The sequence below is a fragment of the Eleutherodactylus coqui genome, chromosome 5 (genome assembly GCF_035609145.1).
Source record: "Eleutherodactylus coqui strain aEleCoq1 chromosome 5, aEleCoq1.hap1, whole genome shotgun sequence".
NCBI lineage: Eukaryota > Metazoa > Chordata > Amphibia > Anura > Eleutherodactylidae > Eleutherodactylus > Eleutherodactylus coqui.
The window spans coordinates 115,527,612-115,552,956 of NC_089841.1; the positions used below are offsets into that span (position 1 = coordinate 115,527,612).

Below are 25,345 nucleotides of genomic sequence, written 5' to 3' on the forward strand. Positions count from 1 at the left end.
ACCCAAACGCTGGCCATCGATGTGCAATTCTCCTATTAATGTAATCCTGGTTTTTAATTAGAGGATGAACCGACTATAGTAGTTCAAGGGCTACAGCTGTGCCTGACAGACAGCAAAGGGAACGCTTGCCTTTGTTACTTAACTAGCAAAATAAAGGATAATAAATCTAGGGAAAAGAAACAGTTTTACGGTGAATGTTTTAGCATAATAGCAGGTTTTCGACTGGTTTAGAGAAAACGGGGCCAAGCAGAAAGAAAAAGACAAAGTAAAACTAAGCAACAATAAGAAAGCGCACGTTACAAAAATAAACTTAAACTACGGTACTATTTCACCGAAATTATAACAAAAAAAGACTTTAAAGAGCTATAATAATTGAAAATCGGGGGAAAACTGTGAAGTCTCCCCATAGTAATTACTCCTAAGGGAAATTCTGATAAATAATTTTCCATCTGTGTTGTTCAATAAGAAGCAAATACTAATGTGTCTCCTTACTAGAGTTTCTCTTTAAAAGGGTCATCTCAAAAAACAACTCCTGCAGCAAAGTTGCAAACTGCCACACAAACAGTGGCTCTCTGACCTAGAAGGGGCCCTGGAGTGGATCATCCTGCACATAACATGTCCATATGTCCAACAAGCAGGGTATATAGACAGGTTTTGTCTTGTGCGACAATCCTTTTAGAGTTAGGCAGCCCCTATGCATATGGCTTATATTAAGGGATTATGGATACAATAGGGGGAGACTATTAAAAATAGCATGTTAAAATGTGTAACATTTTGGCAAGGTATTCATCTCCATCTATAAATAAGAGCCACTGCAAAGAGCACCTGAAGGTAAAATTAGTGCTTGCCAGACGATAAATCTCAATTACATCAGCTAAAGTTTGGGAATCAGAGATCAGGTAATTCAATGGAGTTAGTCTCCATAGATTGAATGGTAAATTGTGCATCTTAACCCTATCATGACCAAGAGTCCTCGATACGCCTGCATCCAGGTCACATCCTGCAGTTCTGCTCACAAATAGCAACTTTTGGATTTTTCAGGTGATATATCTATATGAGGGTTTGTTTTTTGCTGCACGGGTTGTATTTTTCAATGGTACCATTTAACGTACCATATAATGTACTTGGGAATTGAAAAAAAATTTCTGAGAGGAGCCAAGTGAGAAAAACCCACAATTAAACCATTTTTTTTAATAGCGCTCATAGTGCAGTAAAAGTGACGGGTCTTTATTCTGAGGATCAGTTTAGAGTACAGCAACCCTATCTGTATACAGTTTTTGTATATATACTTAAAAATAAAATTTTTTAAAAAAAAGGTAATTGCTTCCTGCTTTTTTGTCAATTGGGCTATGTAATGGCTCGTTTTTTGCAGAGCGACCTGTAGTTTGTATTGCTGCCATATTTGGGAATAGATTACTTTTTAATAACTGTTTTGTTTCTTGAAAATGGAACGACCGAAAAAAGCACAATTCTGCTATTGTGTATTTTTTATTCTGACACAGTTAATTATGCAAGATAAACATTGTGATTTTTTTTTTTAATGGACCTTTTAATATGCAGAGATACCAATTTTAATTTTATTTTTTCGAGATGTAACGTCTGGGGAAAAAAGCGGTCTTGTTTAACTTTTAATTTTTTTATAGCAATTTAAAAAAAATGTATTTTATCTTTATTTTAATATTTCTTTTATTAGTCCCCATAAAGAACTTGAACCTGTGATTTAATTGCTTATGGCCTCGTGTGGTACAGAGTGTTAAGCCAGCAGTCTACAGTCCTAAGCTGTCGCTCACGACCTGAATGCTGAGAGTTCAATCCCCGCATGGTTCAGGGTGCCAGCTCAAGGTTGACTCAACATTCCATCCTTCCGAGTTCGGTTAAATGAGTAACCAGATTGCTGAGGGGTTATTAATAAAAATTACCTGAAAGCGCTGCGGAATAAGTTGGCGCTATACAAATAACAAATCCCCCCCTTATATACTATAATGCAATTGTGTAGTATAATGCAATACTATATTTTAAGAGTCTTCCTATTGAAGATGTGCCACAGGCTACAGGCCAATCTTTAATAGTCAAACAATCATGGCAACCCTGGGGACTTACACAAGTCCCCAGGCTGCCAGGATTCCCTTTCGGCACTTCTATGATCTTATCGCAGCTGGGCCATTTAGGATATCCAAGCCACTGCAAAGGCCACCCAATCGTAAAATTAGTGCTTGCCAGACGATAAATCTCAATTACATCAGCTAAAGTTTGGGATTCAGAGATCAGGTAATTCAATGGAGTTAGTCTCCATAGACTGAATGGTAAAGTGTGTATCTTAACCCTATCATGACCAAGAGTCCTCGATATGCCTGCATCCAGGTCATATCCTGCAGTTCTGCTCACAAATCAAAACTTTTGGATTTTTCAGGTGACATATCTATATGAGGATTTGTTTTTTTGCAGCATGGGTTGTATTTTTCAATGGTACCATTTAACGTACCATATCATGTACTTGGAAATTGAAAAAGATTTCTGAGTGGAGCAAAGTAAATGCCACTATCAGAACTGACAGCAGCATACAAAGGGTTAACAGCTGCAATCAGAGTTCTCTCTGATCACGGCTGTCAGAGACAACTGACACCCGCTGTGTCTGTAGCGGTTTGGCATATGTAGTGGATGGCTATATGCGTACTAACTGCACGTAGTATGTGCACTTAGGACATATATAGCCATATGTGTGTTACAAAGGGATTAATCTGAATCTTTATATGATATTACATTCCCCACCACTGTATATATTTTAAAAGGGTTTTCCAAGTATCTTTTTCTCATGCCACAGGCCGTGACTAAAGATAATTAAGTAGACTATTTTCGGGTCTCCACCACACCTCTATTCACGCCACAGAGTCGGTTTACAAGCTGTCTGGTCTGTTAATGGGGTGTAATGCACTACCACAGCCAACCACAGACCTCTGCAGTTCACCACCCATCTGCTATTGGTGACCCATCCTGAGGAAAACTCACCAATAGTGTTTCTCCAGAAAAATTCCTTTAAGTTTCAAAAAATTATGACTTTATCATCACTATAATGTGTTCATCTTGAAACTTTGGATCATGCAAGAGTCTTGTTTCTGCCATGAGCTTCAAAGATACAATAGTAACCCCAATATATATATATTTTACATTCAGAATTAAACAAGAGACACATTTTATTCTTAGCTTTTCTATCACCAAATCCAACCTATTTTCTAGTCAATCACATTTATTTTCCATTTAACTAATGCAGTGAAAGTATATGCATCCACCCACATCAAAGCAAGTTGAACAGCCATTAAATGTTCGAATTGACATTAACAGCAATGGCTTCAATAAATGCACCCAAGGAAAATCCTAACGCCTTCACATAGTGGGTGTTTATTAATTGCTTTAAGTTTTGTGAATCGGTATTTGACTATTTCTACATTTGTAAAATGTTTAAAAACAGGTGTTGAACTGTTAAAAATAAGCAAACAAAAACTGCAGCAATTCATATTAAAATGTGTATGGTTTTGTCACATTTGTTGGTTTGCAGACACCGCACTAATGACCAACGTAAATAGGGCATCTGGGCTAGTGATACAGAGTAGACCCCATAATTTCAGCAGGATTGGGTGAGGAACGTTCCCAGCCCTCCCACAGGTGATAAGTGCTGTCAGAGGGGTGTCTGCTCAGCACTGTTCACTAATTAGTCTGGGGAAGGAAAGCGAGACCTGCTTTAGAAGTGCATCTAGATCAGAAAAGCTATCACTTTCCATTGTAATTCAAACAACAAAAACATAACCTAGTATTTAAGGTTGAAGAAAAAGACATACGTCCACCTGGTTCAGCAGATTACCCACGTCCCTTCCCAAGTTTCGATCCAGAGGAGGGCAAAAAAAAAATAAGGTAGAAGCCAATTTTCCTTATTTAAGGCCACTCTCACACATGCGTTCAAAAATCACTGCATTTTTACCAGGATTTTGAGCAGCATTTTGGAACGCATGTCACAGCGCTTTTTAACGCACCCCATCGTTGTGATGGGTGATGAGGCGAGTTTAAAGTAACTAAAACGCTTGAAAATAGAAAGGACAGTGCTCAAAAATTGCGGCATGTGTGCGAGGCCCCACTGAAATCAATGGTGGCGCTTTACCCGAACACTGCACTAATTGTGGTTATAAGCGGCATGTGTGAGAGTGGCCTAAGGGGAAAAATTATTTTCCAACTCCAAGTCTGGCAACTGGAATAATCCCTGGATCAACCACCCCTGTGGAGTAATTAGCGACTATAACATGTAATATTGTAATGCTCAAGAAATTTGTCCAGGCCCCTCTTAAACTCATTGAATTAGCAATTACCACGTCCTCAGACAGAGTTTAATAGTCTATAAACAGAAGTTTGCTAGCAGCACAGCTTCCTCACCATAATATGGTAGGACAGGTTTATGATGCCCAGTCACCAAAGGATCCGATCCCAGGGTCCACTTCATCCACAGAAAATAGGTAGCGGTAACAGCAAAGAAAGGTGCAAATAAACGTTTCTTTATTCCTCCATAGTTTACATGCAACGTTTCGACTCCAAAGGAGTCTTTTTCAAGCATGCTTGAAAAAGACTCCTTTGGAGTCGAAACATTGCATGTAAACTATGGAGGAATAAAGAAACATTTTATTTGCTCCTTCTATGCTGTCACCGCTACCCATTTTCTAGAGTTTAATAGTCTCACTGCTCTTACAGTAAAGAACCCCCTTCTATGCTAGTGTAGAAACCTTCTTTCCTCTAGCCGTAGAGGGTGCCCCCTTGTTCCAGTCATAGTCTTATGTATAAATAGATCGCGAGAGGGATCTCTGTATTGTCCCCTTATATATTTATACATAATTAGTTTGCCCTTCAGCTGTCATTTTTCTAAACTAAACTACCCCAAATTTTAAACCCTCTGTGGGTATTGTAGTCCGCCGGTTCCATTTATGACTTTAGTTGTCAGTCTTTGAACCCACTCAAACTCTGAAGCTGTCCTTCTTGAGTACAGATTCCCCAAACTGTACACAATATTCCATGTGTGGTCTGACCAATGACTTGTAAAGAAGAAGAACAATGTTTTCGTCTTGTGCCCTTAGATCTTTTTTGATGCACCCCATGATCCTATTTGCATCGCAGCAGCTGCCTGACACTGGTTGCACCAGTTAGGCCCCCTGTCCACGGGCGTTGCGGTATCCCGTGGCAAATCTCAGCCACGGGAGCCGCCACCTAGGAGCCGGGAGACAGTTCTCCGCAGATCAGCCTATCTGACGGATAGTCTGACAGCGGAGAATTGGAGCAATTTGCTGCATGCTGCGAATTGCCGGCTGCGAGCGGAGAAACGCAATGATTCTCCGCTCGTGGACACGGGACCGGCGCTTTCCATAGCAGCGCTACGGAAAGCTTCAGCTGGCGTAATTCGCCGGTGATTTACCACCGGTGAAATCACTGCCGTGGACAGGGGGCCTTAAGCTTACAGTTAACAAAAATCCCCACAACTTTTTCAAGGTTGGGGTTACCTAGTAGTTTTCCATTTAGTGTGTAATAGTGATATGTATTCCTCGTGCCCATGTGCATAACCTTACATTTATCAGTGTTAAACCTCATTTGTTTCTTTTCTGCCCAAGCCCCCAACTTATCCAGATCCTCTTGCGATCTCCTTGCATTCTCTTTTGTATTAAAGGAGATGTCCCGCGCCGAAACGGGTTTTTTTTTTTTTAAACCCCCCCCCCGTTCGGCGCGAGACAACCCCGATGCAGGGGTTAAAAAACCCACCCGCACAGCGCTTACCTGAATCCCGGCGGTCCGGCGTCTTCATACTCACCTGCTGAAGATGGCCGCCGGGATCCTCTGTCTTCATGGACCGCAGGGCTTCTCTGCGGTCCATTGCCGATTCCAGCCTCCTGATTGGCTGGAATCGGCACGTGACGGGGCGGAGCTACACGGAGCTACACGGAGCCCCATAGAGAAGAGGAGAAGACCCGGACTGCGCAAGCGCGGCTAATTTGGCCATCGGAGGCCGAAAATTAGTCGGCACCATGGAGACGAGGACGCTAGCAACGGAGCAGGTAAGTATAAAACTTTTTATAACTTCTGTATGGCTCATAATTAATGCACAATGTATATTACAAAGTGCATTATTATGGCCATACAGAAGTCTATAGACCCACTTGCTGCCTCGGGACATCTCCTTTAATTATTTTAGACAGTTTTGTATCCTCTGCAAATCTTGATATTTTACCGGGCAATCCTACCAGGTCATTGACAAATGTATTCAAAGAATAGGGCCCAATAGTGACCCCTGTGGTACCCCACTGGTAACAGTAATCCAATCAGAGTATGTACCATGAATAACCACCCTCAGCTTTCTATCACTGAGCCACCTACCTATCTACTTACACACATTCTTGCTCAAACCAAGCATTCTAATTTTATATACTAATCTTTTATGCAGCACAGTATCTATGCAGCACAGTATCTATAAAACTATAGAAAAGTCCAGATACACAAGATCCAATGAGTCTCCCCGGTCCAGTCTAGAAGTTACAGGCTTGTAGAAGCTGATCAGATTGGTTTGACATGAGTGATCTCTCATAAACCCATGCTCATTGAAACAGCTACTTTCCTTGAGGTACTCCAAGATAGTATCTTCTATAAAACCTTCAAACATTTTACTTAGAAGTAATACTTACCAGCCTGTAGTTTCTAGGTTTACTTTTTGAATACAGACACCACATTGGCTATGTGCTAATCCTGTGGAATCAACCCTGTCACTATAGAGACCTCAATTATAAGAAACAATGGTCTATCACATTACTTAATTCCCTTAATACTAGTGTATGATATCGGGACCTGGCGATTTGTATATTTTTAAGGTACGTCTGCATTCCTACCTGGGCTAGACTGATGATATTTAGTGGAGCGTTTAAGTTATCATTCCGCATCTCATCTGACATTTCATTTTCATTAGTGCATAAACTGGAGAAGAATATATTTGCTTTCTACTCTTCACCATCTACAATTCTTTCTACATTATTTATTAAAAGGGCCAATACTTTCAATAATCTTTTTACTATTTATATAATTAAAGAACAGGGTTAGTTTTACTCTTTGGCAATGAGTCTCTCTGTCTCCATCATTGCTGCTTTTTTACATAATGCATTTTTTTCATTAGAGGTTCTTAGTAGTTTTCACTGCATTCTTAGTTTTATAGTTTCAGCACTTTTTTGTATGCTTATGGACCCTTTACATCTTTATTGAACCACATTGTTTTTTCTGCTATTCCTAACACTTTTATTGCTGTATGAACCACTCATAGTAAGTATTTAAGATGCTTTTAAACATTTCCCATTTATTGTCTGTACTTTATTGAATGGGACATTGCCCTAAAAAATAAAAGGTTATGGGCATCTCCAAGCTCATTGATCTTTGTCTTCCTTAGGGCTCCTGTCCACGGGCGTGATTCCGCCGGTGGTAAATTGCCGGCAAATCATGCTGCCTGAAGCTTTCCATAGCGTTGCTATGGAAAATGCCAGCCCCCTGTCCACGAGCGGAGAATCATTGCGATTCTCCACTCACGGCATACTGCGAATTGCAGCGATTCTTCACGGTCAGCCTATCTGTCAGATAGGTTGACAGTGGAGAACTGGCTGCCGGCTCCTGCTCCAAGGCGGCGGCTCCCGCAGCGGAGATCCGCCACAGGATACCGCAACACTCGTGGACAGGCAGCCTTAGGTTAGTATTTTCATAGCTCCCTGATAAAACTATATTTCGAAAGACAACTCCTATGAGGATTTTATAATCGTTTTTCCATCTATAGAGACTTAACTTGTTCATCTCTCACTTATATCATACCCCACTATGCAATTTAAACACGATTAAACATAAAGGCAAACTGCTCCCCCTTTCCATTTTTTTAAGAACCCTCCTAAACAGACTGCAAGACTGTACGTTCATTGCCCAGTCACAACTTTTAGTTCAACCAGGTCTCAGTTATTCCCACTATCTAGTAATTTTCCCCAGACATAACTTCTAGTTCAGCAACCTTATTGGTCAGACTTCTAACATTAGTCACCATACAGTTTAGAAGGTTTTGGTTATTTTTTTAATTAAGTGTATCCCTCTTAACTATTCTGCCAGTTCTAACTGTAGTAACCCCTCCCTCCACTTCACCCCCATTCTCATTACTTAATGTAGATAGAGATCTGAGACTGTCTTCCCTCCATCTCTGTGATTGCCCTCTCCAAGCACCAAAATCCCTTCTTCCTACACAAACTCTTGAGCCACTTATTTACCTCCCCAATCTCCCTCTGCCTTTCTGGTGTGGCACATGGTACAGGTAGTATTTCAGAAAATACTATACTGGAGGTCCTTGCCCTAAGCTTACATCCTAGCATCCTGAAATTGTTTTTAAGGACCTCCCACCTATCTCTAACGTTATCATTGGTGCCAATGTGTACCATGACTGCTGGATCCTCACCAGCCCCTTCCAGTAATCTGTCAACCTGATCCGCAATGCGTCAAAGTTATGCACCACGAATTCAACACACCACTCTTTGTGACAGATTGCCCTGTCTGTCCCCCTAAAAATTGAGTCTCCCACTACCAGGTCCTATCCAGCCTGCCCTGTGGTCATATTTCCCTTCTTACTAGAGCAAAAGGATGTGAAAAGAACTGGTATGGAGGCGCAACACTCTAAGCTACTAGAAGATGTGGATCAAAGTCCAATGTGTGATGGTGAAAGCACTTCTTTTTTATTATTTTTTCAGAAATTAAAAACCAGCAATGGAATACGCGTTTCGGGGAAGAACCCCTTCGTCAGTTCGGCTAGTTAGGACAACAGGATGCCTAGGGGTGACACGATTCCAAAGATGTATAGGATGTGTCGGAGGTCCTGTGTGCAGGAGGACAGGGGAGAAAAAAGTGTGTTAAAGCACTCAGCTTGCATACTCACTTAAGTCTGCTTTATATAGCACTTATCTGTAAACACTTTTGCTCCTCCTCTAGGACAAATAATCAATATACATTTACTTTAGGAGCACCAACATCATAATATTGCTCCCTAATGGTCAGAGGTGACCCCTAAGAGTGTATTCAAATAGAATCTGATGCTCATCTTTCTATGTGGGTTCCGCACATAAGATGGATGCAGAATTCCACAGCTAAGCCACATATTTCTGCAGCGGATTCATATGTGCATTTAGCCCTTGTAGATGGGTAAAATCTATGTATGGAATTTCTAAATGGATCCTCGGTAATAAGTGAGGTCACTTCTTTTTTTTCCAGTGAAAATATCTGCATCATGAATAAAGCAACACAAAACCGCATTCAAATGGATGGGACACGCACTTGGTGAGAATTTTGGTGCTGAATCCACATTAAAGTCTGCAGAGTGAACATACCATAAGCATCGAGATATGTATTTGAATGGATCATCAACAAAACAAATAAAAACAGGCCAACTTTTATTTCTGTTTTAAGTTCACAATGGACAACAGTCCATAAAAGTTGCTGGTCATCAATTACCAGATCAATCAACACACGATATAAGGTTGTTGTATTCAGCTCACAAGTTCGTCAGTTTTAATTATTGAAGATTATAAACCAACTACTTAATCACAACTTCGTTAAGTTAAATGTGAATTACAAATGTTTTGACTTTCGTGTTATTATGCACAGGATTGTGTTCATTTGTTACTCAGACGTAAAAACATGATGCCCTAGGCCGAGAGGAAGCTCTTCCATTATCTGGAAAAATGGCTCCCGTCAAGGAGTTAATTAAATATATCTGTGGATAGCAAAAAAAAAAAAAAAAACTATTGATGTCAATGCACTTCATCCAATTATGTGGAGAGTACTCCTTTATCACAGTCAATGCCACCACGTACATATTCAAAATAAGATCAATAAAATGAGATATGTAAAAAAAACTAATAAAAGATGGAGAAAACATTAAAAGAATTCTTTCTTGCCTAACTGAGCATGATTTAGCATGATCAGAGACATTGGATGAAAGGTGAATAAAGCACAGATAACTGGTCACAGGGGCAGAACACCATGTCATAAATATAAAAGATAAATTGCCAATAACAGTTGGATAATGAGAAAAGAAAGACAGTTGGGCGCAGAAGTATTTAGACAGTGACGATTCTCATGATGTAAACTTCAGTGGATCTGAAACTAAGCCATCAATACGCGATTGAAGTATAGAATTTAGCTTTAACTCAAGGACTTTAACAAAAATACTGCATTAACTATTTAGGAATTAGATTTTCTTTACATAGCCCGGATATTTTCATAAGCTCAAATGTAATTGCACGTTTACATAGCTGATAAGACTGAAAAATAAGACAAAGGTGCATCAAGTCCAACCATTAATTTAACAATGTTGATCCAGAGTTAAGGCTCATTTACACACAAAGACAATCTTTCAAATTTAAAGATTGACAGTTCTAGCGATCATTTTGCATAAAGTACTAATGGGCACTAATGCTCATTAGCACTTTATCAGCTTCATTTCCATATAAATGAGCCTACAAGAAGTTGTTTGCAAATCCCAGATATGTAGTCTAGACTTTACACTCAGCTGCATTGTCTTCTCACAGGCTGCAGCGAGCTGTCATCTGAATGCATTGTAGGCAGCTGCTCCCATGGAGAACACAGCATGCAGTCCCTGCTACCTCTCTCCGGCTGAAGGATGGATTTTATGCTTACCTAAAAATCATCGTTCAGCCGAAGAGTGAAAGATGGAAGCGTTTACATGCAATGATTATTGCCCAAAAGCCATCGTTTGAACGAATTTTAAGCGATAATCGTTGCGTGTAAATGGGGATTAAGACAGAAAAAAATTGGAAAGATGCAAATTTGCAAATGCCCCCTTGTACGCATCATCGCGTAGCTCCGCCCCATGACGTGTGCCGGTTCCAGCCTCCTGATTGGCTGGAATCGGCACGTGACGGGGGCGGAGCTACGCGATGATGCGAAAAGGGGGCGGAGCCAAAACGCAGATGCTTCCAAGACCAGCCGAAGGGAGAAGATGCATCTGCGCAAGCGCGTCTAAAAAAGCAAGAAGACACCGAAGTTAGACGGAACCATGGCAACGGGGACGCTAGCAACGGAGCAGGTAAGTGAATAACTTCTGTATGGCTCATAATTAATGCACGATGTATATTACAAAGTGCATTAATATGGCCATACAGAAGTGTATAGACCCACTTGCTTTCGCGAGACAACCCCTTTAACTGAATTGCACTGGTTGCCCTCCACTGTTCTCACTTTAATTCAGCTATGTCCTCCTCATATATAATTGTCCAAATTATTAATATTAATGTTGAGGCTAGGACTTAACCATAATGGTCATGGTTTAGATGGCAAGTGACTGGCTGCCAGAAGGAAAACCGAGGCAAGTGTAAACTGGAGAGAAGACTACAGAAAGGCTGGGGGTAGTCAACGGGCGAGTATATCTTGGCATCTTTTATTATTCTCTAATTTATTACTGCATTAAAAACTAAATAAATGAAAAAGTACGTATAGGACAACCTCTTTAAATCCTTTTGGACTCAATGGTGAATGCCATTTGGACTTGGTAATGTATCTATTTTAGTGTTTTTCAAGTCAGAGTTCCACTACTAGCTGGGTTAAAGGGGGTTGTCCTCTTCTGAACTACTGTTGACTTATGCTCAGGATAGGTCATCGATGCTTGATTGGCAGGGGTCCACCGCTCAGAACTACTGATTAACAGCTGTTCGCCAGGCCACTGTCAGTGTTATAGAGCCAGAAACTGACAGCTCTGTACACTTGGCAGTGGCCCAGGTTGGTATTGCAGGCATCTGTCCCACTGTATTCCTGAAGATAAGTTATTAATTCATTCACAAGTAGACACCCTATTTAAGCAGAAGAATTTATGTATACCTAACTTTGTCATCTGTCATTGGATTTTCAAGTCTATATATACAGTTTAGAAGGTGGCATTTAATAGATTCTCAGATTCTTTTTGAGAGGGCCAACACTGTCTTAAGTTTCACTTCTTTGGCAATGAGTCTGTCTTGGTCTTTACTTTTTCTTTTTTAAACAGAATTTTTTTTTCTTTAAATTTAAAGTGCCGTGTGACATTATCTCAGTCTTGTTTTAGTAGTTTTAAAGCTTTCAATGTATCACATATTGACCTTGGTACAATTGTATTAAAACCACATTGTTTTTTTTTCTTTTTCTAACACATTTATTCCCACAAAGTACCGTATTTTTTGCTTTATAAGATGCACTTTTTCCCCCTCCAAAGCGGGGGGGGGGGGGGGGGGGGGGAGTTCCTGCTACTTATAAAGCGAATGTGTTGAATATTCGTTCCGATCGCCATTTTTAGCGCGATCGCAAATTTAACGCGCGGACGCGATTTATTTACCGCGATTGCGCGTTAAATTCGCGATCGCACGAACAAATGTGCAATCAGTTAGATTCTCCTATCAAAAAAAATCATTACTCACCTCCCCCGGCATTCTGCGGCGCTGCTGCAGGCTGTCGCTCCCTCCTGGTCCACGGCAGAAATCCCCGCCTCCAGAAAGCTAATACTGTGTTAGCTAACACACGCCGTCAGCCAATCACAGCCATTCAATGACATCATTGAATGGCTGTGATTGGCTAACACACGTGCGCCTTCAGCCAATCACAGCCATTCAATGATGTCATTGAATGGCTGTGATTGGCTGACGGCGTGTGTTAGCTAACACAGTATTAGCTTTCTGGAGGCGGGGATTTTAAAGCCCTGCGTCCAGAAAGCAATGTTCTGCCGGGGACCAGGAGGGAGCGACAGCCTGCAGCAGCGCCGCAGCCACCACCACCGAACGCCGGGGTGGGGGGGTGATGAGTAATTATTTTTTTCCCCTATTTTCCCGCTCTAATTGGGGGTGCGTCTTATAAGGCGAAAAATACGGTATATGGGATTTTTAAAAAGGTCTCGTTTAGTATGTGTACCTTTATTTTTAAGGACCCTTTCAGAGTTTATGCAATTAAAATCAAGTTTTAGCTGGTTAAAATTTGCCTTCCTTAAGTTTAGTGTTTTTAAAGGATAGTCCCATATGCATGCATAGAAAGAATGACATCCGGTCCAGAATGAAGAAGCAGCTGTATTCACAATCAAATAGCAGTCACATAATACAGCTGAGGGAACAGAAGCCAACGGCTTCATTTCTCAGTCATCTGTAAGATTTTTCACTGTACAACAGCTTACTAGATATCAGTTACAAACTGGGAAATATACACAAATTGTGTGTTTCTTTAAAGCTGAAAGCCTACACTTTAATCAATTTTTGATTGCTTTATCTCAGATCCATTGTGGTTGAGGCTAAATTACCAAAATTGTGTCACAAAATGTCTGGATCCAAATATTATATATACACACACACACATTTTTTTTTTTTTTTAATTTAAAGCCCTTCCCAGAAAATCACTGCAGGGCTTGTCAGCAGGCCATTGCTTTCAATGGGGCCACAGGCAGCAGCGGCAGCCCCATTAAGAGCAAGGCTCTTAACCCAAGTTTTTGCTCTTAAGTCAAAGCAAAAATTCGGGAGGGACCCTGCTCTTAAGTCAAAAAGCTTCTAAGTTGAGGCACACGTAACCCAAGGTATCACTGTGTAGACATATTAAAAAAAAATCCACATACCACAAAGAAAAATAACATTTCTACACTACACCTTCTAAAACAAAAGAAAAAAAAAAAAGATGTATTTGACCGATTTAACGTTTCATAATTAACTGCTTTTAAGTGAATGGGGCTGAGCTGCAGTACGAGACACAGTCCATGGACTGAAGTGACACAGTTTAATCTAAAAACCAATCATTTTCTCTAACCCTAGGCACCCCCTTGAAAGAGTGATTGTCCTTAATAGGCCAGTAATACCAAAAGCACAAAATTATTGATGTGGAATGGTTAAGAAACTTTTTGTTAAACCCAAATATTCGTGACAATACAGGTGCCTTTTTAGTTATTCAAGGGGCATAAGACAGCCTGTTCTTCTGGATAGAAAATGTAAAGATTCTTCAGCTGTTGTAAAGATGAGGAAATAAAAATATGCTTTCATTAGTAACCACAGGGCTTAAAATAATTAGTTTTCCAAGTATTTAGTATATTCAACGCCACATGCAATCACTCAATAGCATGATACACTATATTGATCCCATCAATTCCTTTTGAATAATAGAAGATTAGCGAAACCGTGTCTATTCATCCCTTCACTATCCCATGTATGTATAAATCATACATTATGTAGCTGTCACATACCTGCTATGAAGGGTTTGTAAAGCCTACAAATAACTATAATTTATTCTGTATATTACATACAATAGGATGGCGTCATTAAATATAGTTAAAAAAAATCAATTCGGCTAATAATAAAGTACTACTGCTCAACTGCCTCATCAGCGAATCCTCAGCTCGGTCCATCAATATTAAATCCTATAGCGACTTAAATTATCAGCAGCCTATTGTGTTTCGTTTGCTTCAGAATAAGACTGAAACCTTCTCCTTATTATGATCATTCCAAATATGATCAGGAAAGTTTTAAACCAAAGGCAAATCTCGAGCAGAATGACGTACGATGTTTTTGTGTATACCCTCGGCAAGGTTCCTTTTAGTCATGTACACAGATTTCTCCCATGTTGAATATTACTTTGCCTGCTATATATTAATTTATCTATGTTCTATCTCAATCACACAGAAAATTTACTATTCCATTTTGAGGCACCAAGATTGCATACAAGCCCGAAAATGTTATCTTTCTGAAAGGAAGAGAGTGCTTTGAATTGTTTTACCTTTCAAGGTCCATTTATCTGAAAATCATAGCCTGTCAATCTGGAAAAAACATTCAATTTTCTAGTAAGAGGCTTCAGTGGTAAAAACATTGCTCACCTTCGCCGAGGAGATAGCTGCCTTTCACCTGACTATTTCTGCATGTAATTCTTCTATCCCTGTACTTCGGCACAACGAGTCATCTATCAGACAGGAGATTGAAATGATATAACGCGCACATAGCTATTTCAATTACTTTACATGGATTTTGAAGCAAGCCTCAAAAATATTCAGCTTCGGAAATTGTAGGTCTATCAAAGCATCGTCTCAGTCAAAACCTGCACGTTCTGCACTGCGTCTTTCTGCAGAGTGAGGAACATTCCTACTGTTTCTCACTATTCTGGCAATGCAAAGAAGGTCCAAGGCACTGGGGATATACAGGAAAATAAAAATCAGTCTTTATTCATGACTTCCTCAAAATGAAACACATGGTTCGACCACGTAAAGCCATTATCCAGCCAAAAAGGTACAAGACAAAGACAAGCATACCATGCAATTGGCTAGATAGCTGCTAGGGAAGAGACGGACATCTTTATACATACACACACACACACACACACACACACACACACACACACACACACAATACAAAGTAGTGTCGGCACATGATCAAGAAAGTAACAAACTCCAAGCAGAGATGGACAGCCCCACTTGACTTTGTACACATAATGATGCTGTTTTATGTGGTTTCATTATTACATGCATATATTATTTTATGATTCGTAGGATAAAAGGGGCATGAGGATGAAAAGAGGATGTGGCCAGCCTCAAGGCAGTGGACAAAAAGCACCAATGTTTACATATGTGCTACGATTAGATTTGTCTGGTAACTTCTGGCTCAATAATAATGGCCCTGTGTGGCCAAAAAGTGTTGTATTTTAAGGAAAAGATGTATAAAGCCCGAATAAAGATTAGTAATAAAAAAATTACTTTTTTTCCACCAAACCACGAAAAAACATACATCTCGAGCAGCACAGAGGAATGACGAGTAGTGCATGGGGTTGCAATGATAGTATAGCAAGGCTTGTATAAAGAGTCAAACTTGAAGGAATGCTGCCTTCCAATAGGTGGCACTGTGGAGGTATTGTTCCATCTCCCTTGTATGCCAAAAAGTAATATTTCATTGAACGGGGGCATTAAAAACACATACAAAAACTTTGAATTATTCTAGACTCCTTATCTCTATAAATGCTTTAAGTATAGAAGGGATCTATGATTAGGAAATAGAGTAAGTTAGGGCAGATGATTATATACTAGCATTTCCCAAGATATGGGCCACAAAACTCACTTGTTTTATCTAATAAATTGTGTAAGAATTGTAGACATTGTAATATTGCCTAGAATGGCAATGGTATGTGTGGTAGGCAATGCTTGGGTACATATATAAGATCGCAGAGGCTACTGTACATGCATTACATGTATGCATCAGCACATCTCTTCATTATGAGGTCAAGGCTACATCCTAAGAACCTAAATATTGAACTAAGAAAATTTTGAGACTACATCAGTTCAGTATTATTCTCACAGATACTGAAGTAACACCTGCCGTGTGGCAACATTGCACTGTTACACTCCTGGTTATTGGCTGTATGAAAGCAGCATTAAAAAAACCAGATCAGTTCGAAGCAACCTGTCTGTCTGCTTTCACCCCTTTGACCAGGCCCTATAGGGTCTCGGTACCCATCAAGTGGTCCAGAGAAGATAGGCATTGCCCTCTCAACTCATCAGCCCAGCTGACTTGTGCATTGCTGTTGCATTGTTTAACTTTTGTCTCCTCCCTCTCCCTCTCCTTTTCCTTTCTCTTCTTTAAGAAGGTTTCCTCTTTCCGCAACTGTTACATCTGTTCATTCAATGTTAAATGACCCAGTGAGCGCCTGTCTGACCAGGCTGATTTCATAGTTGTCTGTCCTTTGATTTTAAAGCACAGACAACTCGCTCCCACTTAGACCCTAGTCCACACCCACCTGGACTGGGTGTCATTAATTTACTATCTGTTCACGTGATTGTAATTTTTGTCTGTCCGTCTCCTACTCCTACCACCCATCCACCCCTATACCCCAACCCCCTCCCCTCCCTCTTTTTTCCTTACCACCCCTCCTGCTCTAAGAGTCCACTCCCTTTAGCCTCTGTCTGCATTTTGGCTAAAGTAGAGGTAAATCAAGCTCTGTACGACATAGTTTGTCAAGCGGGTAACTCTTCTTCCTCTTCTTCCCTTCAAGCAGGAGAAATACTCGTCTGCTCTGTCCTAGCAACATGAAGGACCTCCTTCGCGTCACTACACTTAACGTCAATGGCTTGAATTCCCCAGCTAAGAGGCACCACATAGCATTGCTGTTAAAGACATACGGTTCCGGAGTCGTGTTCCTGCAGGAGACCCACTTCAGGGGAGACAGATGCCTGGCCCTACCGGGTAAGCAGTATCCACTCGCCTTCCACAACTCTCACCCATTATCCGCCTCAAAAGGGGTCTCCACCTTGCTACACAAATCACTCAATTTCACTTGCGAGGCTCGCCACTCGGATGAGGAAGGTAGGGTTCTCTTCCTGAGAGGACTGCTTAACAATACCAAAATAACCCTTGCAAACTTATATACTCCAAATACCGACCAGGTGGCTTGGCTGACTAAACACTTAGAGACACTTAAACACTTCGCTAATGGCCTGATGGCCTGATTATTCTCGGCGGCGACCTAAATCTCACTCTCTGTCCCCTGCTAGATTCCTCGGTAGGGAAATCGCACATATCCCAGAGGAAACTGAGCAAACTCATTCGTTCCCTCTCCGAGTTGGATCTGGTAGACAGCTGGAGATCTCTGAACCCGACTTCTAGGGATTACACCTTCCTATCGCGGGTCCACTCCTCCTTCCAACGCCTTGATTATGTATTTGTGTCCTCCCCCCTCCTCCAACACGTAGAAAAGGCCTCAATCGACCCTATAGTAATTTCGGACCACGCTCCGGTCCATCTGGACCTACACGTTCCGAACCTCCTCCCTCGCGAATGGCGCTGGAGACTCAACCCCTCCCTTCTGGACTCAGAAGAGGAAAGACTGCAGCTTAAGGAAAGGCTAGAAGAATTCTTTCAACTAAATAAGTCAGACGATATCCCTCCCCCTGTAATATGGGAGGCCCATAAGGCCTTTACAAGAGGTCTCTTGATTGCTGCTGGTTCTAGAGCAAAGAAAAAACAGCAAAAAGAAATCGACGACAAACTATCTCAAATCTCCAAACTTGAACGCGTTGTGAAACTTTCCCTGTGTAAGACCTCTTCTGAGGAATTGGCGTCCCTTAGAAGGGAACTCAAACTCATACTTGAATCCAAGTACAACAAAAAACACCTTTACCTCAGACATGTCACCTATGCACAGGGGAACAAGGGTAGTAGATATACGTCTGCACTTATTAAAAAGGCCCGAACTAGAAATTTCATTAAAACTATTAAAACCGCAGAAGGCCATAGAGTTTCCTCCACACCCGAAATCGCTAGGGAATTCCAAAGTTTCTACTCCCGCCTTTACAATCTTCGCGATCCCCTCTCCCCCGACGCTACTATCAACTTCAAGAAACAGGTTGACTCTTTCCTCAAAGAACTCGACCTCCCTAAATTAGATGAGGAAGAGGCTGCCTCCCTTTTGACTCCCATTACCTCCCAGGAAATTGAAGATCTCATTAGTACTTCTCCTCCGGGCAAAAGCCCAGGCCCAGACGGCTTCCCCCTTATATATTATAAAACATTTAAAACCACTCTTATACCAAAGCTAACTGAGCTCTTTAACTCACTCCTCCAGGGAACTCCCCTCCCAAGACAGGCACAGGAAGCTCATATTGCTCTTGTCTTTAAGGAAAACAAGGACGCCGAATTCTGCGGGAGCTATCGCCCTATTTCCCTCATTAACTTCGATATGAAGCTCTGGGCCAAAATTCTGACAAAACGACTCGAAAAATTCATCACTAAACTAATCAACCCAGAACAATCGGGCTTCGTTAAGGGAAGGGAGGGCAGAGACGGTTGCCTCAGGCTCCTCCATGCAGCGAAATACTCCCAAACACATAATATACCTCTCGCCTTTCTCGGCACAGACGCCGAAAAGGCGTTTGACCGAGTCAATTGGCTGTACATGGAGCAAGCTCTGAGGCAGTTTAACATCCCGCCGGAATTTGTTTCAGCAATATTTTCCCTATATGCGATGCCCCACGCGCGACTCAAAATTAACAACTCACTTTCCCCCGCATTTAATATAAATAACGGCACGAGGCAGGGGTGCCCTCTATCCCCTACTTTATTCATACTGGCACTTGAACCCTTCCTTCAAAAAAATCAGACTAGATCCCCTGATACAAGGACTAAGAGTAGGGGGGGGGGGGGGGGGGGGAGACCCTCACGGCCACTGCCTATGCAGACGATATTATATTCCTCATTACAAATCCAGAATCTGGCCTCCCCTGTCTCATCTCCCTTCTCGAGAACTTTGGAACCCTTTCCAACTTTAAAATTAACCTGGCCAAGTCGACAGCCTTAAATATTTGAATACCTCTCAATCGCTTTAAGGCCATTAAAAATAGATCCCCACTTGCCTGGACGGACACAAACATGGAATTTCTGGGCATTAAGCTTACAAAAAAAGCTGATGACCTGTACCAGACTAACTTCCCCCCGCTATTGCCGAAAATTAAAAAATTACTGCGTTCCTATGATCTCCCGTTCATATCTTGGCTAGGAAGAAAAAATATATATAAAAATCTTACATTATCCCTATTATCCTATACAAAATAAGACTTCTTCCGATCCACATCCCCTCCAGTTTTTTCAAGGCTCTACGCATAATTTTTCCAGATACCTATGGTCGGGCAAGAGACCCAGGCTTGCTCACTGTCTACTCATCAAGAGGCGATCGGAAGGTGGAGTGGACCTGCCATGCCCCCGGGAGCTTTATTTGGCTACCCAGCTCAACCACTGGTTAGAGCTGGTCCACCCGATTAAGGACCCTATGATCCAGTCCCTGGCTAAGGGAGCCTACGGTCCCATCTTCTTTGAGGATATGTGGTTCCCGCGGGGGAGAGGTAGGGGAAGACAGAGAAGCAACCCCCTTTTAAGAGGTGTAATAGAAACCTGGGCAACGCTAGGGAAGACTCTCGCCCCTGGTCCTTCCCCATTTGCACCCCTGTCAGCATTACATAGATTCATGGGCCTATCGATAGACTCTTGCTCCGGGGGAGTCTGGAAGACCCTAGACGGTAAAAACTTTCAAGATGCTTTGTCCCTAGCAAATGCGGCCCCCCTTTCCTCCCTAGAGGACCTTCTCCCGGGTCGCACGTTCTCGTTCCTCGTCTCTACCCATCTGCTGAAAGTCCTAAATGACTTTCTGAAATCACACAAAACCCCCAGACCACTCACCCCATTTGAATCGGTAATTGAGGGGCTTTCCCCCAATTCTAGAAAATATCTTACATCCGCAAACACTTTATTTCCCCCTCAAAGCCTGCGAAGCCTGCCTTCCTCACCTCGTGGGAGAGAGAACTTCATATAGCATTATCTCCTAGTGAGACTAAGCTCATATTAAAGACTGCGTTTGGCCTCTCTCCTTGCGTCACCTCTCAGGAATCACATTACAAACTTCTAGCAAGGTTGTATAGAACCCCACAATGGCTTTATGACCACAAACTAGCTACATTAGACAGTTGCTGGAGATGCGAGATGGATACTGGTTCATATCTACATATATGGTGGGAATGTCCCCGTATAACTCCCTTTTGGAGAGACGTGGGCGAGATTCTGAAAAAGCTTTCACCTGGTCTGTTGCTCTCCCCTGGGGTGGTTCTCCTGTGGAGACCGACCTCTACCTTTCACCCCATCAAACACAAATTGATCGCTCTGCTATTGGACACTGCCAAGGCCCTAATTCCCTTGCTTTGGAAACAAAAAGAGCCTCCCACTGTCGACTTGTGGAGGGATAGTGTTAACCTCCTTGCTAACCTAGAGGAGCTTTCAAGCAGGGCGAATGGGACCCATGATAAATTTATTGAGACATGGGCCCCCTGGCGAGCAGTGGGGTACGTCCGTCCTGGAGCCAACGTGGAGCAGACGACAACCTGAGATCCTTGCACTGACCCTGTACAATGTAAGTACTTTGGGCCTCCACGTAATCCCAACTCCCCCCGCCGTCACCCCCCCTTCTTAGAGGCTTCTCCTTTCTGGAATTCATCCGCTGACCGCCTTTTCTCTGATACGCTCTATGTTAAACCCCATGGAGCAGACTGAGCTTCTTAACCCAACCCCTCCCCCCTCTCCCTACTCCTACCCCTTCCTTACCCCCCCTTGCCCCTGCCCCCATTTGTTTCCCCCTTTTCTCTTATGTATAAGGGGTCTACGTCTTTGTTTATCTCTCCTTTTGAAAATGTTTTCTTGTGCCCTGGCGCGTCGTTTAAGTTAATTCCCGCATTGGGATTGCGTGCTAGCTCAAGCTTTTATTTGCTTCACTAAGGGCATATATTATGTTTTGACGAGCCGGGTGGATACCGTGCTCAGACCCATTCTGTGTTTGTATGTATGTTTATATGAAAAATTTCAATAAAAATACTGATTTAAAAAAAAAAAACAAAAAAAAAACAGATCAAAGACAACCACCTCCCTGTGTATAAGTAGTACAGACAGTGAGGGGATGCTTCTTGATGTATTATCAGTAACTCTTCCAATAGTGAATGAGGAAGGATACCTTATTGGAGAACTTCTTGAACAGAGCCACAATGCTAGGAAGTACTTTAGGTGCAGGGGGAGCCCTGAAATCGGGAAAAAACAGACCTAGATATTTTTTAATACTGTAATCTCCCTAGCTCCATGGCACCCATATGAGAGCAAAATAAAAAATAAAATTTTTTTTAAAAAAAACAAAAAACTTTTAGGATCTGCATTATTCGGACATTAATTTCCTGCAGAGGTTATAGAGAGTTTTTGATTGCTTTTCGATGGGAGAGTTTTTCACGCACATGATGCACTTGTTCCTCTGCTGCAGGTGTTTTATGCAAAGGGGAAAGTTCTGGGAGACAACTAGTGTTCTGAAATGACTTGCTCCTCAGGTGCTCATGGAATGCTGATGTCATGAAAAGCTACAGCTGTAACAACTTTCATCCCAACTCTATGCTACTGTGTGTACTGCAAGGGTTTGGGCTCAATAGAATACTGAGAGGGTCTATAACTTTTATAGTAATCCTGTATTATGGCATTGTATATGTCAATCAAATCCGTACGTGGAACAGCGCTCATCAAGATAAGTGTAAGGGAAGCATGATCAGCTACCATCATATATGCAAAGAGGGAATTCATTAACCTTAAATTATGTACTGCAAGGCAAGAGCATAAAATCAATCAATATCTGTCGCTTTGACCTTGAAACTGGACGAGAGCCAAATAAGTGACAATCACATTTCTGTTTTAGACTTGTTTACCTACAGTAAATGACAAACAAACCTATGATCAATAGAATACAGGTCATTATTTTTGGATTATAAATGCAGTCCTTGCATTAAGTAAAAGGTAGTGACTTAAACACACTTAAAAGGACTAGAGAAATCACTTTTCTACTTGAACAGTATGTTAAATTTATTAAAATCAATGGGTTGTTAGTGTAATGCAAGGCATGACTGTGAGAATCGTTCTAACAACCTTCTACTATGGCCAAGTGACGAGGAACCAAAATGAAGGATCTCCTCTAACAACTGGGAATGTACTACTAAGGCATTTGAAAAACTTTTACCATAAAGGGTTAGTCAGGGAAAGACAACAAGTGATGACTAGCTTTCAAATGCCATGCCCTGTCATACAACTAATAATACTCTTTATTTACCCTCTCACCCATGATGGCACTCTTGGATAGAACCTCTAAATGCTGGACATGAAACCAAAAAAAGATAAAAGTGGGACACACTTCTTCCTACCTCAATTCATATTTCCTGTCCAGAAGGATAGGTACCGGCATGCAGTTATGGATTACATGGACTTACCTCCACTTACTATATGTATCCTGGGGAGTCCCGGAGGTCACAAATCCCCTTTGGAAGCTAACTTGAGCCTGGTGCTGGAGTTTATTGTACCTTCTGGTCCCCTGAAGCTCCTGGCTATGTTTGGGACTTCCTTGAGGTGCCCTCCTTTCTTCCATATGAGTTTGATAGCGACTGAACAGGCTGATACCCTGGCCTTTTCTGAACTGCCTAATGGAAGGGGTGGGGTTGGTCTCCAAGTATCTCATGTAGGGTTTTGGACATTCGCTTTACTTCTTTTTCTCATGGGAAGTGAGAGAAGTTCTGGCAGTCATTGTCTAGGAGCCCTTAAAGTTGCGCTATCTTGTCCCCTCCACAGAGTTCATTTCAGTTCTGTGAGCTGCTGGTTCCCTCTATCCATTTCAGGACCAGAAGCTATTGCTTCAGATTTGGTATTTGTGTCCAAGGCCCCCCTCGTTCTGCATTAGCCAGCCCTGATTGTTTATGCCTGTTGAAAAGGTACCTATCCCTCCATGTCGTCTGAAGGAGGAATTCTATCAGTACACCAGGAAAAAGGTGGATCCAGAGCCACCAGCAGGTAGGAGTTTGACTATTCTGGGTGGTAAGTCTTTATGGTGGGCTTTTTTTTCAACTATTATTCCTCTCTATTCTTTATTCAGACAAGAAAAGTGTCTTAAAAAAGATTTGGCTAAAACCAAGAATAGAGAATGTTCTATTCTTAAGAAAATTCCAGCCTATTCATATACAAGCCATTGTGCCAAAGCTGCACAGATAATATTGTGTCTGATGAATCCTCTTCTCTATCCCATTCTATAAGAGATATTGTTAAGGAAGAAGTGCAAAGTTCTTTTAAACAATTCAAATCCTATCGCAAAGGTCCATCTGTTTCGACGGTTGATACAGGAAGCTCTGACTCCTTTCCTGAAGATTTTTCAGATAGAAAACAGTATGATTTATGATATCTATATATCTTCCTCAGATGAGGAAACTATGAGATTCATGTTCGAAGGCTTAGATCCCAAGCCTCAATCTTCCTTGCCTAATAATAAGAATGTCACGAGCTTGATTAAGGTTGAACGGAAGAATCCAGATACAGGAATAAAACATTTCCTATATTAATCAAGACAAAATATACTAAATCAGACAGACTTAATTCAGATCTCTCCCTCTTCAATGGGACATTTTTCACCAAATGAAATGATCTGCATCACTTTAACAGCCAGGCTTTCCCTTCTGAGATGGGCTCAATTGTCTAATCTGTCATTGGAGATTCCTTGGTCCCAAAGTCAGTTAATCTGCCTGATGACGGATGCCAGTCCATGGGAAGATGGGGTTCCATCAAGGTCTTTGGGAGCATGTTCATCTAGCAGAGTTCTCAAACTACAAGGAGCTCCTAGTGATTTATTATGCCTTGAAAACCTTTCTTCTTTAGGTGCAGAACAAGAATATGAGAATCCTAACAGAAAACACAACAGTTGTGTCATACCTCAACAGGGAGGAACAAGATCAGTCTTTGATGCCTTTAACCAATCAGAATTTTTCACTGACCGAAACATCTCCTTTCTTTGACAGCAGCGGGGAAAAAGACAATTGCGTAGAGGATTGTCTGAACAGGGATTTTCTACAATAGATTTCTTTGCCAACAGAGACAATCAGAAGACCTGTAGATTTTACTTTCTCAATCCTTGGACCATACTCTAGGTCTGGATGCTTTTTGCCAGTCTTGGAAGAGGAAGAGATGTTATGCATTCCTATCCCTGTGTTTAATTTCTCATGTGATAAAGATCAGACTCCAACAAAGCCTGAGTCATTCTGATTGCTCCATTCTGTCCCAGGAGACCTAGGTTCTCATGCCTGAGAAACTTGTCAGTAGATCAGCCTACACAAAAGGGATCTGTTATTTCAGAGCCTATTCTTCCCCTCCTAAATCCCAAGCTTACATTTGACAGCACCGATGCTGAAAACCTGATATTAAAACAGAGGATTAACAGATCCTGTAATTTCTGTTTACTCGCTAGCAGAAAACAAGTCACTTGTGACATTTATCTGAGGGAGTGGGAAGCCTTTTTAAGTTTTGCTCAAGGCAGGCTATATCCCTTCAAAAAACCAGACATAAGCCTGAACATTGAACTTTTACAGGCTGGTCTTAAATGACGGAAACCTAGTAGTCTAAGAGTACAAATATCAGCTCTTAGCACTTATCTCAATAGCAAGTTACTCTCCATCCCTCAGTTAAAAGATTTGTAATAGCAGCTAATAGGCTTAGGGGAAGTCCAGGGTTTCCTCCCTTGGATTTCAACTGTATTTTATCAGGCTTGTCTACTCCACCCTTTGAACCTTTGGAGAATTTTTCTCTAAAGTTGCGTTCCTGTAAATTAGCCTTTTTGCTTGCTACTACATCTGCTAGAAGGGTAACAGAACTTTGTGCCCACCCAGCTTTTCCTTCATATGCCATTTTGGAGGATAGAGTAATGGCTAGATAGAGTAATATAGAGTTAT

The 25,345-nt window shown here is 41.5% G+C and overlaps 1 protein-coding gene across 1 annotated transcript in view; it reads right to left on the reverse strand.

The window, feature by feature from the left end:
* The window catches only part of FBXL17 (F-box and leucine rich repeat protein 17), a 623,040-nt gene that overhangs the window by 484,154 nt on the left and 113,541 nt on the right, over window positions 1-25,345 (reverse strand). The window lies entirely within an intron of this gene.